This window comes from Triticum urartu, chromosome 6 (assembly GCF_003073215.2).
Source record: "Triticum urartu cultivar G1812 chromosome 6, Tu2.1, whole genome shotgun sequence".
NCBI lineage: Eukaryota > Viridiplantae > Streptophyta > Magnoliopsida > Poales > Poaceae > Triticum > Triticum urartu.
In genome coordinates, this window is record NC_053027.1 from 544087723 (window position 1) to 544099918 (window position 12196).

At 47.2% G+C, this 12196-nt stretch overlaps 1 pseudogene; it reads right to left on the bottom strand.

Moving 5' to 3' along the window:
- Window positions 1–1719: 1719 nt before the first annotated feature.
- On the bottom strand, window positions 1720–12196 carry LOC125516962 (annotated as a pseudogene).

Consider the following 12196-nt stretch of genomic DNA (forward strand, 5'->3'; position numbering starts at 1 on the left):
GATATTGTTGCTTCCGCTGACTCGTCTATGATCGAGCTCTTGTATTCGAGCCCTCGAGGCCCCTGGCTTATAATATGATGCTTGTATGACTTATTTTATTTGTAGAGTTGTGTTGGGATATCTTCCCGTGAGTCCCTGATATTGATCGTAAATGTTTGCGTGTATGATTAGTGTACGTTCAAACCGGGGGCGTCACACTCTCATCGTCAATGATCATGTTGTGCAAGATGATGCAACATGTCATGATTTTTCATAGTACATGTGGCTTCCACTACTCGGTAGGGCCACGAATAATGCCAAAACACTTTTGAGGCACACTGAAAGCTCTCTCTTCATGCCAACTCTTTATGTTGTAAGGTGGGCCCATTTTTTTAGGATAAAGGTGGGGCCATTTGTTGACTTGAGGATGCTTGTCTTCCATGTTGAATTTGATTGCAACAAAGTAAAATACAATGAAAAGGGCAAAATATACATACCTAGGCAATTTCAACAACCTAAAGTCTGATGCCAAGCAAAACCGACCGAAATAAAATACACAACTGTTCAGATGATTCCAAAGCACGATATGGTTGCATCTGAGCAATTTTTAAAATAGCAGGCAACACAAGTAAGGGAATTATCTAGCCATACAAGCATAAACAATTTGGATGACAGTGCGGAGAACTAATGTCCTCCAACAAGGGCACATTACAACAATTCAGAATTCTATGGAGCACACTTGAAGGCATCGCAGTAGTAAACCCAGGGGGCATAGATGGCATTACGATTTTACGTTCATGTAGAGTAGTAGTAGTAGGTTTGAGGCAATGATGGTACTGAACCAAGTATTCCAATCAAGATTCATCGTGTACTACCATCAAAGTTGCAAAGAGATCGGGTGAAGGATCGAAGAGGAGGGAGGCAATCTGGCAATTACCTTCAAAGTACATGAAGACACCATCCTTTTAGTGGCACAGCTTGCGCTGGCGGATGATGATGGCGGGCACAATCTTCTTACGCAGATCGTACTTCCCCTTCTTGACGGTGGCCATGACCATGTCGGCAATGCAGATGGAAGGGAAACGGTTGAGGTGACCCTTGATGCCCCTCACGGAGATGATGTAGAGGTTATTCACGCCAGTGTTTTCGGCGCAATTCACCATTGCCGCCACCAGCAGACCCAGCGACATCCATGACTTGTTCCCTGCGAAACCCCACTCCCTGGACCACATCAAACATCACAAAGAACAACTTAGCGTGATGTATGCAATGGTTGTGTTTGTAGAAGCGTACTATCTGCAGAATTGTGTCATTGTCACCATAGAAGCCTTATTGTATTGGAAGTTGGAGAAAATTCTCTTAAATTGCAATGCCATAACAAAAAAAACTGATGTATAATCACAAATATCTAATCAAATTTTGGTTTTGTCCTCAGAAAGGTGCCACAGGGCACAAACGATTGCAATGCATCTATCATTTTTTACTGCATCAAGATGAGGTGAGTACATCAACTTATTCCAATGTATCAAGCATTTCGTTTTAACCTCAAAAAGGTGCCACAGATATACTTTTCTACTTAATAAATATTTCCTCAATAGTACAAGCTTTGATTCATGGGAAACCAAGAGTACACACTTGGTAACTATAGAATCATGGAGTTCAGGAACTCCTTCCGACTACATGAGAGGACAGGTGATTTTTCCAACTACATACAAGAATATCATGCAAATCATTTTTCAATTAGGACCGGAAGTGAAGCACAGCACGCAAAGCCAAACCCAGCCCCTCGGTTATCTACTTCCTCTCCTCGGCTGTTTGTGGATATCTTGATGGACAAATCCTGTTCTTGATCTCAGGATCCAAGTCACCACAGCGCCCACACACCTTCCTGTCATACAAAGATATCTCTGTTATATTAATCCCATGTTCCACGACACACCTGATGTATCGCATAAAATCATCGCCGGGCTGGAAGCCGTAAATGGTGAGCTTGGCCAGATTCTTGTGCTTGAAATCAGGGGCATATGGCTTCCACTTGACGTCTGCCTTTTCGCAGAAACAATATTTCTTCCGCAACTCTTTGTTTCTTATCATTACGCACCAATGATCCCATACTGTGATGCAGAGCTCTTTTAGAGAAGGTGCAGCTTCAAGAATAAACATTGTCCAAGCTAAATCACATCCTTGAGGAAGATGCTCCAGATTCACATCCTGTAGATTGTTGAGCACTTGCGTGAGTAGTTTTGGGCATTCTGCCAGGATCCAAATCTAGGATAGAAGAAAATTAATAGTATTACTATTGTCACATATAACCATCATAGAGTGAGAATGGACACATATGATTCAAATGACTAATAAGTACTCCTTCCATTTCTTTTTACTCCGCATATAAGATTTGGTCAAAGTCAAACTGCACAAAGTTTAACCAAATTTATATAAAAAATATGAACATCTACAATACTAAAACTATATAGTATGAACATATGTTTCATGGTGCATCGGATAATATTGATTTCATATTGTGAATGTTTATATTTTTTAATATAAAGTTAGTCAAACTCTATAAAGCTTGACTTTGACCAAACCTTATATGCGGACTAAAAAGAAACGGAGGGAGTACCCTTTCACTTCCAAAATCCAGACGCAGATCGCCTATGGAAGGAACATTAGCAAGCAGTTGACTTAACTTGAGAGTCTTGTCCGAATGGGTGGCAGTTTTAATAAGGCTCAGCTTTGAAAGTTGTGGTACAAAACCAAAATACATCGTATCCTCAGAAGGGAACCAATTATTATAGGTCAACCGTTGGAGTTTTGGTAGACATATCAGCTCAACTCTCTGAAATTTCCCCTGGTCAATCTCGAGCTCAACAAGTTGAGTGTGTTCTACTTGCAGCACAGAATGGATCCCTGAGTAGCATACAAGGAAGCATTGCCGGAAAAAAAGAAGATCGTGCGGATCTATCCCCTCGGCCACAGGCGACACCCCTTCGGCAACCCCCTCCCCTGGCCACGGAATCAACTGGGCGGCCGTTTGGGAGTCCACGGCCACGGAATTTGTTGGGGATATTACTACCAGTATGACCCGCCCGGGAGGGGCCGGGTCAGCCCTAATGGCGGGTTACATAAGAAGCCCGATAAACATTCAAGATGATAGTTTACTACACGTATAGAAGGCCCAAAGGCCTGGGGCCGGCTTAAGGCCTGATACTGTAAACCACCGTATGTAAGGAAAGACTTGTAAAGAAAGGCATGTAAAGGAAGTCACCGAGTTGGACACGATTATGAGCCGGCCGGGACTCTGTAGGCCACCAGGCGTCAACCCGTGTATATAAGGGGACGACCCGGTGGCAGTTTAGCAACAAGAAACAACCAAGTCGATAACCAAGCCAGCGAGTTGAGCCTCTTGGAGATCGAAACCTCAGCAATACCAATCCCAACTAGACGTAGGATTTTACCTTCATCGTAAGGGGCCGAACTAGTATAAAAACTCCCCCGTGTGTCCTTTGTCTCGATTAACCCCTTTAAGCTTCCTAGTGTGATGGCCCTACGACTAAGTCCTTGCTCTAGGACATCTGCCGTGTCAATTCCACGAGGTTGGCGCCCACCATGGGGCCAGCGCACGGTGGCTTTGAGTTCTTGAAGGGCAACTTCGAAGGACTCAAGGGATACGCTGTGGGCCGGATGACCAAGAGTCGTCACGGAAAACTCTACATCGACGACGAAGGCTGGGGCCCCAAGGCCATCTCGATCGAGTACGGGTACCGAGTCCCCTTCGGCAGAATTCACGTCTTCATCGGCCGGATCGACGAGTCAGGCCCTGAGCCGGATGTCCACATCAACCTCATCGAAATGGCTCAGCGCGCCAGGTCCGCCCGTGTTCAATCTGTCGTGAATCATGCCTTTGTAGGCTGCATCCATGGCGGTGAATACTCCGAAGGATCGATGGAAGGCCGGGAGATGGCCATCTGCTCTGATACTGCATCATCAACAGGTGAGACGGACTCATTGTACCAACTGCAAGACGACATGCTCGGGGGTTGTTCCGATGGCAGCAGTATTCCGGACCCCCTTGAGCCGCCGAATTGGGCCGGAGTCTTCATGGCAGGGACGCAGCCCGGGCAGAACTCCACAGCAGCGGCAGCCGCAGCTACCGGGTCGGCAGCAGCCGGGTCAGGAGACCCCGAGCGCCCCCCGGCTCAGGTTCTAATGGACCTCATGGATAAGCCGACGACTCTGTTAACCGCTATGGTAGAACCAGCGGATAAAGCCCAGCACGACGTAGAAGTGGCACACGTGCGGGAGGAGATGGTGCAAGCTAAAGAAAATCTAGCTGCGGAGGAAACCCAGATGGCAGCAGAACGAGCAGCTCTGGATGCTCGTGCTCAGCAGCTTCAAGCAGAAACTTTCCGGCTCTCGGTGGATCTTAATGCGTCAAACGAGGTCATGAGGAGGAGGCATCAAAAAACTCAGTCACGTCTGCCTCTAACGCTGGATCCAAGGAACATGTTCCATACACCCGGGGATGGGGGGAGCAACCCGCCAGAGGCAAACCGGGTCACGACACCCGGTGCACCAGTTCAGCCACGCACCATGGAGCCGCCTCGCATGAATACATCTCCTCCTCGTTATGTATCAACACCTCCGGGTCACTTCTCCAACCCTATGGAAAATCTCATCGCAGCGTTGGCTCGTTTGGCAGCTCTACCAATGGAAGGCGACTCGCCAGCAGCAATTGAAACCCGGAGGGTAAGAGAACTGCTTCAGACAGCTTTGGCCCAGCAGGATGCATACTCCTATAGTCGAGACAGGATTCATTCAACTCCTCGCCCAAGCCGGAGCCCGAGTTACAGTAGGCACATGGAGTCCGCAGAGATGTCAACTAGTGCTCAACGCCACAACCGGCCATATAGGCATGAGCCGGTGCGGGCTGGAGCCCTTAACTTGGCGGATCAGGAGAGGATTCGTCAAGAAGCGGAATGGGCAGCTCAGATAGCGGCAGAGCAGGCGGCTCACCAAGCCTTTCCGGCTTATCCAGCAACCTCGGTTGAGGCAGGAGTGTCCACAAGAACCAGAGGCGTACCTTGCCTGGTCCCAGTCATACGCAATGAGCGGTTGCCTAAGGATTTCAAGGGGCCTCGTAAGGTGCCTAATTACACGACTGATCTACAGCCGGGGGCTTGGATTGAGAGTTATGAGATGGCTATGGAGCTGTTGGAGGTTAGCGATGCTGCAATGCCCAAGTATTTTACCATGATGTTGGATGGAACGGCTCGGACCTGGTTGAAGGGATTGCCACCCAATTCTATCGGATCATGGACGGAGTTGAAAGCACGGTTCATCCAGAACTTCAAGGACACGTGTAAGCAGCCAATGTCGATTGTGGACCTGACCAATTGCAAGCAAGAGTATGGTGAATCTACAACCCATTGGGTGCGCCGGGTCAAGGAGATAATACATTCATCTGATAAGATGGATGCCGGCTCAGCAGTTTTGATGTTGGAGAAAAATTGCCGCTTTGAACCTCTGAAGCAGAAGTTGGGGCGGATTAAACGTGACTGTAATGACATGGGAACATTGATGGCAGCTCTTGCCAAGTATGCCAACTCTGATACCACCAAGGACCCGGTGTCTGACGAAGAAAAGGCAACAAAGGGAAAGAAGAATGGCAATGGCAAGGGCCACCAGCATAACCCGGCGAATCAGGGAGGTAATAAACGTAAGGCTGATGAGTTTGTTGCTAATACTAATGCGCAGGGTGGTAATCAGCGGTGCAAGGGCAGAAAACCCCCTCGATCGGGCGGGTCAGGCCCCACCCTTGAGCAGTTGTTCAATGAACCTTGTCCAAAACACAGCACCTGGGAGAAACCAGCCACCCACTTATGGAAGGATTGCACGATCATGAAGGCATTTAAAAATTCAAATGCATTTGATGGGGGTCACGGCCCAGGTGGCGGCTTAGGTGGAGGCGGCTTTCAGGGCCCGAGCGCCGGTTCAAGCGGAGGAGGTTTTCACGGTCAGGGTTATCCTGGTCACCAAGGAGGATATAATGAGCAACACGGCCAAGGGAATCAGCAGCAGCAGCAATCCGGCTATCAGAGCAACTCGAAGCAGTTGAGTAGCGGACAGTGTCATGTCTTTACTACCAGTTTATGTAAGAGGGACCAAAAACTCCACAAGAGGGTCGTCAATGCTGTTGAGCCGGCAATTCCACGTTATCTACATTGGTCGGAGCAGCCTATTGTGTGGAGCAGAGAGGATCACCCGCCCCGGGTTGATAATCCAGGTCACTTGGCTTTGGTAGTGGCACCTCAGGTTGGTGGGTACAAGTTTACTAAGGTACTCATGGACGGAGGCAACAGCATCAACATCCTCTACTATGAGACGTTCCGCCGGATGGGATTGACGGATAAAAATCTTAAACAATCCAACACTGTTTTTCACGGTGTGGTACCTGGTAAATCGGCATACCCAGTTGGGAAGATTGAGCTGGAGGTAGCCTTTGGGGATGAGTATGACTCCAGAGCAGAAAAATTAACCTTTGAAGTGGTTAAGATCAAAAGCCCGTATCATGCTCTATTTGGGCGGCCGGCTTATGCCAAGTTCCTGGCTCAGCCGTGTTACGTATATTTGCAGCTCAAGATGCCGGGTCATAAAGGCACCATTACGGTACATGGGAGCCGGAAGATAGCCTTGGAATGTGAAGAAGGTGATGCCGCCTATGCTGAATTTGTTTGTGCAACAGAGGAGTTAAAATTCTACAAGGATCATGTTGACCCGGCAGACATGATGTCATTAAAGAAACCAACAACAGAGCATGAGCCGGAGTTGAAATTCAAATCAGCTGATGACACTAAGATGGTTGACTTTGTACCTGGCGACTCATCCAAACAGTTCATCATCAGCGCAAACTTGGATCCGAAATAGGAAAGCGCGCTCATCGAGTTCATCCGTGAGGACCGGGACATCTTTGCATGGAAACCGTCAGACATGCCGGGTGTCCCGAGGGAACTCGCTGAGCACACTCTTAATATCGATCCAAAGTTCAAACCTGTCAGACAGTTTCTCCGACGGTTCAATGAAGAAAGGCGCAAGGCCATCGGAGAAGAGGTGTCCCAGATCTTGGCAGCCGGGTTCATTGTGGAGGTCTTTCACCCCGAATGGTTAGCTAACCCGGTGCTTGTACTCAAAAAGAATGACACCTGGCGCATGTGTGTGGATTACACAGATTTGAACAAGGCTTGTCCAGCTGATCCTTTTGCTCTCCCCCGTATTGATCAGATCATTGATGCTACGGCGGGTTGCGCACAGTTGAGTTCCTTAGATGCTTATTCCGGTTATCATCAGATTAAGATGGCAGTCAAGGATCAAGAGAAGATAGCTTTTATAACTCCTTTTGGAGCTTTCTGCTATGTGTCTATGCCTTTTGGGCTTAAGAGTGCCCAGGCGACTTACCAGCAGTGCGTGCAGAATTGTCTTCACGATCAAATTGGGCGCAATGTTCATGCTTATGTGGATGGTATAGTGGTGAAATCCAAGGAAGAGGAAACCTTGGTCACAGACCTGAAAGAGACTTTTGATAATCTTCGGGTTTACAAGATGATGCTTAACCCGACCAAGTGTGTTTTTGGAGTGCCGGCCGGCAAGCTCTTGGTTTTTTTGGTGTCTAACCAAGGTATTGAAGCTAACCCAGAGAAAATCAAGGCAATCACATCTCTAGCCAAACCAACCTGTGTTAATGATGTTCAGCGACTGGCGGGTCGTGTGGCTGCCTTGAGCTGGTTCATAAGCCGGTTAGGGGAAAAGGCTATGCCTCTGTATCAGTTGATGAAGAAAACAGATGTTTTTGTTTGGAGCGATGCTGCGAACGCTGCTTTTGAGGATCTGAAGGCACAACTGGCTGAGCCGCCAGTCCTGGCTGCTCCAATTAAGAAAGAGCTGCTATTGTTATACGTAGCTGCCAACTCACGGGCTGTTGGTGTGGCTATTGTGGTAGAGTGCCAGGAGGCTGGCAAAGAGCATCCGGTTCAGCGGCCGGTTTATTATGTCAGTGAAGTGCTAATTGAGTCTAAACAACGATATCCACATTGGCAGAAGCTTGTTGATGGGGTGTTCATGGCGAGCCGGAAGCTTAAACATTACTTTCAGGGACATCCAATCACTGTGGTTAGCTCTGCTCCTTTGGGAGACATTATTCAAAACAGAGAAGCCACGGGGCGAGTCGCCAAGTGGGTAATTGATCTTGGGTCTCATGGGTTGAAGTATGTTCCACGTACTGCCATTAAGTCTCAAGCCCTGGTTGACTTCATCAATGACTGGACAGAGATGCAGATGCCGGAAGAGAAGCCGGACAACACATATTGGACTATTCATTTTGATGGATCCAGGCAATTGGAAGGCTCGGGGGCTAGAGTCGTGTTAACTTCGCCACGAGGTGATAAATTTTGTTATCTGTTGCGGTTGATGTTTCCATGCACTAACAACGCAGCAGAGTATGAAGCCTTGCTCCATGGTCTTCGAGTGGCAAAGGAGATGAGCTTGAGCCGGGTCAGATGTCTTGGTGACTCAGATCTAGTGGCTCAACAGGTATCTGGCAAGTGGGATTCCAAAGACCCTCTCATGGCGGCTTATCGCCGAGAGGTCGATGCTATTGCAGGATATTTTAAAGGTTATCAGGTGGAACATATTGACCATCGAAAGAACGAAGCGGCTGATGCTTTAAGCCGACTAGGGTCTCAGCGTAAGCCGGTGCCACCCAACACCTTTTTGGATGTTTTGCATAACCCCTCTGTCAAGTTGCCCACAGAAGAAGATTTAGTTATTCCTGACCCGGAGGCGCAGTTGGTAGCGGCTCTTCATGTCATCCCAGATTGGACAGTGTCGTTCTTGGCTTACATGACCCGGGGAGAGTTGCCAGCAGATGAGACCCTGGCTCGGCAGATAACCCGGCGATCTAAGTCCATGATGATTTCGGATGGAGAGTTATTTCATCGTAGTGTTTCCGGAGCGTTTCAAAGGTGTGTTTCCCCTGAAGAAGGTCAAGAAATCCTTCATGAGATCCATGAAGGCGATTGCGGTCATCACGCCGGGTCAAAATCTTTAGTGGCCAAGGCGTTTCGTCACGGTTTTTACTGGTTGACGGCTCACGCTGATGTAGAAGATCTGGTCAGTAGATGTGATGGATGTCAAAATTTGCACGACAAGCGCATGTGCCGGCTCAAGAGCTCCGGATGATTCCAATCACTTGGCCGTTTGCGGCCTGGGGGCTTGACATGGTGGGACCTTTCAAAAGGTCTAAGGATAAAAAGACACATCTCTTGGTGGCAGTTGATAAGTTTACTAAGTGGGTTGAGGCAGAGCCTGTGAGTAAGTGTGATGCAGCCACGGCGGTTCATTTCATGAAAAAAGTAATCTTCCGTTTCGGTTTTCCACACAGTATTATCACAGACAATGGCACTAATCTGTCTCAAGGGGCTATGGAAGAGTTTTGTCAGCGAGAGCACATCCGGCTTGATGTTTCTTCTGTAGCTCATCCTCAATCCAATGGTCAAGCTGAGAGAGCCAATCAGGAAATTCTGAAAGGGCTAAAACCCCGGCTTATGGTTCCTTTATAGCAAACGTCGAGTTGTTGGGTAGAGGAGTTACCCTCAGTGTTATGGAGCATCAATACTACGCCCAACAGGTCTACGGGTTACACACCCTTCTTCATGGTTTATGGAGCAGAGGCAGTGTTGCCTAGTGACATCCGTCATGACTCGCCCCATGTGGCAGCTTATGTTGAAGCTAACAATGAAAAAGCCAGATAGGATGCGCTTGACTTGTTGGATGAAGAAAGAGACTTAGCAGCGGCGCGGTCAGCAATTTATCAACAGGACCTGCGTCGTTATCATAGCCGCCGGGTTAAGTCCAGGACTTTTCAGGAAGGCGACTTGGTGCTCCGGCTCGTCCAGGATCTTTCAGATGCACACAAGTTATCCCCGCCTTGGGAAGGACCCTTTGTGGTCAGTAAAAATTTACACAATGGGTCATACTACCTTATTGACGTTCAAGAGCATGCAGACTCACGTAAGTCGGAAGAGGAGACCCGCCGGCCATGGAATATTGCTCAACTTCAGCCGTATTACACCTGAGCCACCGGCTCTCAACATGTACATACATTCACGTTGTATATACTATGATAAGCAATAAAGTAAGACCATCGGTCTCTTTTCTTTTCACAGACTATACATCTTTATTATTTATTACTTACAAATGACTATTAAGGAGCTGATCATATTTGAATCAAGTTTAACCTTTTTGGTCCAGCTTATGATCGTATCCGAATCTAGCTGCAAATCTCATGGTCATTTGGGGGCTTCCTGTTCAAACATAGGTCGTATGCGAACCAAAGAGAACATAGCTGTCGTAACCCTCTTGATCGACTCAAGGCCAAACTCACTTGGGGGCTTCTTGATCATATCTGAATCATAGCTTAACCCCTTTTGAGTCTGACTTGGATCGTATTCGAATCAGGGTCGTTAAAAACCTCTCGAGGTCATTTGGGGGCTTCCTGTTCAAACATAGGTCGTATTCGAACCAAAGAGAACATAGTTGTCGGTACCCTCTTGATCGGCGCAACGCCAAAGCCACTGGGGGCTATATGGTCGTATTCGAACCTTAGCTTAACCCCTTTGGTCCGGTTTACTGATCGTATTCGAATTAGAAACCCTCAGCCTCTTGAATACAGATTTAAAATTATTTTTATTATCTGTTGTTTGCCTTTTAGCTTTTATTGTTTCAATATTACAAATAAGCTAGCTTGGTTTTCTTCACCGGCTCAATTATTGGACAACATAACCGCCCGGGTTATTCAAGCCGGTGGCTCAAGTATCCAAAGGTACGAGCTACTAAGATATGATGATCATTGAGTATTCAAGAAGTATTAACTTTTCATACATATTGAATTATCAAGTTCACCACCCGGATTATTAAACCGGTGATCTAAGGATCAACAAGGACAAGGTATGATTCTTACTTATACGCGCTTACCCACTGCGTTAACTCAAGAATTTGTATTAACCCTTATCCTTTCTTTATATTTGTCTTTTTTATTGAGATAAATATATTGGCTATAAATTAGGGTGTTTAAGCCCGTTTGGTTCTAAACCGCCTTGCCAGTCTTTCTCTTGTATTCACAGGAATAGAGTTCAAATATCGCAGAGACAAACATTAAACGATGCATACATTGACATCTGGAAGCAGATTCACATAGAAGTATTTTATGCACGACGGCATAAGCAAACATGCGGTGTTTTAGCAACTAAGTTATTACAAGGCTTTATAAGCCTATGAAGATGATCATCGTCCCTCCCTCGCCGGTTCACCACCTTCTGTTTGCTGGAAGTTGGATTTTGACCAATCAAAGCCATTCATGGCGACAAATTCGGCTTCGTCATCAATCAAGCCGGCCGGGTCAATTTCTGAGGCAAAGGTATCTTATCTCACTAGTGGGATCAGATCTGCTACTTTGTATGAAGGAGTGGCCATCTTCTTATTTTCACTATCAAAACCCGGCTGGTACTTGTCAACATTGGTGTCATCTCCAAGACTAGTCGCCTGAGGCCGGACTTCACGTACAAACGCTATGAAATCATCCTGATCAAACGGAGACCCGTCCTCCTTCACAGTAAGGTAACCTCTTGCTATGTCCGCCGGGTCTAGGTCTGGCACCCAAGCCTTGGAGCGACTTAGGGCAGTCAAAGCTCCGGCTCACGCGCAGGAGCGTTTTACTTCTTGGAATCTAGCAGGAAGGATGGACAGCTTCTTCAGGAAATCGCTAAGTCGGTTGGGTCCTTGATTTGCAGGAGAGATAGCGGCCAGATCCCGTTGTGCACCAATATACAATTGTTCAACCAAGGTGTATACTGCCTTCAGTTTAATCAACGGGTCTTGGCTTAGATTTTTACTTCGCGGACCTGCATATATTTTTAACAGAGTAAGTTGGCGGATCATATTCCGGTTTGGCAAAAATTATACGAAAGGTCAAATCAGGCAGCTTACCAAAGATAGCAGCGACCATCTGAGACACCCGGCCCTTCAAACTATTCAGCTTTGTTGAAATTTCTTTCAGAGCTCTTTCGGCTGTCTCAGCTCGTCGGGTCAGGAGTGTTTTCTCATTTTCCCAAGCCTTCTCCTTGGTAGCAAAGCTGGTCTTCAAATTTTCTGTTGCAGAAAGGCTCAT